At 39.2% G+C, this 2,344-nt stretch overlaps 1 pseudogene; it reads right to left on the bottom strand.

Moving 5' to 3' along the window:
* Positions 1-368: 368 nt before the first annotated feature.
* On the bottom strand, positions 369-1,358 carry LOC116873478 (annotated as a pseudogene).
* Positions 1,359-2,344: the final 986 nt, after the last annotated feature.

Raw genomic sequence — 2,344 nt, forward strand, 5'->3', positions numbered from 1 at the left:
CATTTCTCTCCATCCAAAATTATAAATGCTAATTTTCGCCATTTACACTTTAACCTAATTCTTGAAAAACAAAAACAACATGGATATATTGAGTTCCATTTAATCAACTCTAAGGTGTTTGGCATTTTGAATTTGTATTTTCTAGTTTTTTATCCATTTTCTTTTTCACTCGAGATATTTATCCAAACCCAACAGCAAAATGGACAGCTTGGTTCTAAAACACTGTCATGTTTTAAAGCATAAGACAGTAATTGTATATGAGAATATACACTGTTACATACAAATTAACTGATCAGAGCACATCTTTTCAATGTTCAAGACAGAATGAGTTTTCCTGCAAAAACAGCACCTTTGTGATATTTTTAACTTTAGTATTCCTGTCTTTCTTCACCCTTTCCTTCAACAAAATCCACACCATTTCATAATCCTTCTCAAGAGCAGCTTTGACCTCATAGGCCTCAGAACACTCTCCCTCCTCCACACCCTCACCCACATATCATTGAACAAAGGCATACTTGGCATACATCATGTCAAACTTGTGGTCCAGGTGAACTCAGGCTTAGCAATGGCTGTGGTATTGCTCAGCATGCACACTGTACTTTGGCCAGGTCTCTACCAGGTACCACAGTGGGAGGCTGGTAATTAATGCCAGCTCTGAAGCCAGTGGGGCACCAGTTCACAAACTGGATGGTACACTTGGTCTTGATGGTGGCAAGGGCAACATTGACATCATTGAGAACCATGTCACCACAGTACAACAGGCAGGAAGGCATTTACCATGGTAAATGGTATTTACCATGGAGAGGGTCACATTTCACCATCTGGTTGGCTGGCTCAAAGCATGCATTAGTGATCTCTGCTAAAGGAAGCTCTTCATGGGAGGCATTCTCAGCATAGATGACAGGGACATATATAGTCAGAGGGAAGTGGATGCAGGGACAGGGCACAAGGTTGGTCTGGAGTTCTGTCAGATCAACAGTCAGGGCTCCATCAAATCTAAGGGAAGCAATGATGGAGGACACAGTTTGGCCTATCAATTTATTCAAGTTATTGTAGGTTGGGCATTCAATATTGAATTTTCTACTACAGATGGCCAAATTGTCTACCGTGAAGGCACAATCAGAGTGCTCCAGGGTGGTGTTGGTGGTGAGGGTGGAATTGTAGGGGTCAACTACAGCTATGGAAACTTGGGGAGCTGAGTAAATGAAGAACTCGAGTTTGCACTTCTTGCCATAAACTATGGAGAGATGTTCCATCAGCAGGAAACTAGATCCCCCTCCAAAGCTGTGGAAAACCGAAAGCCCTGAAGACTTTGTGCACTGGTCAGCAGCCAGTTTCCAGATTCAGTCCAAGACAAGGTCAATGAAATAAAATACCACTGCTCTGACTCCCATGACAATCATTTAGGTTTAGTCTCCATCTATGCGTAAGTAGTAAAGTCTAGCTTTGTCCATTTCTTAATTTTAATTTTATTTTTAAAAGATTTTATTTATTTATTTGATAGAGAGCACAAGCAGAGGGAAAAGCAGGTGGAGGGAGAGGGAAAAGCAGGCTCCATGCGGAGCCTGATGTGGGGGAGAGGGAAAAGCAGGCTCCATGAGGAGCCTGATGTGGGGCTCTATCCCAGGACCCAGAGATCATGACCCAAACCAAAGGCAGCCACTTCACTGATTGAGCCCCTGGTTTTGTGCACTTTTTAAATTTAAGATTTTATTTTAAAGTAATCTCTACATTCAACGTGGGGCTCAAAATCACAACCCTGAGATCAAGAGTTGCATGCTGCACTGACTGAGCCAGCCAGGTGACCCTAGTTTTGTCCATTCTTGAAATTCATATCAATGGAATCATACACTATATATTTAATGTGTCTTTCAGTTGACATGATACTATTTAAATTCAAATATATAGTTTGCACATTTCCTTGCTATATTGTGTGCCATTTTATGAATATACAATTTAATTCTTTATTATTGACAGAGATTTGGGTTGTTTCATTTTCTTAATGTGACCAACTTACGTATCCTAGGGTAATTGAGCATTCATTTGTCAAGAGTGTACACTTGGAGTGGAATCATGTTTGATAGGATATGTGAATTTCTAATTTGACCAGATAATTTTAAACTCATTCCTAATGTCACCATGCTAGTTTGTACTACAAGCAGTATATCAAAATTTCTTTGCTCTACACTTTTGGAGAAATAGAATTGTTTATGATTTAATGTATTAAAATATGTATAATAGATACTGATTACAGTGAGTGTAAAATGTATCTATTATAACGTTACTTTACATTTACTTGATTGTTAATTGGATTAACTGCGTTTTCATGTTTCCCCTCTAAAAT

This window comes from Lontra canadensis, unplaced genomic scaffold, assembly GCF_010015895.1.
Source record: "Lontra canadensis isolate GAN:19392208 unplaced genomic scaffold, GSC_riverotter_1.0 scaffold33, whole genome shotgun sequence".
NCBI classification, from domain to species: domain Eukaryota; kingdom Metazoa; phylum Chordata; class Mammalia; order Carnivora; family Mustelidae; genus Lontra; species Lontra canadensis.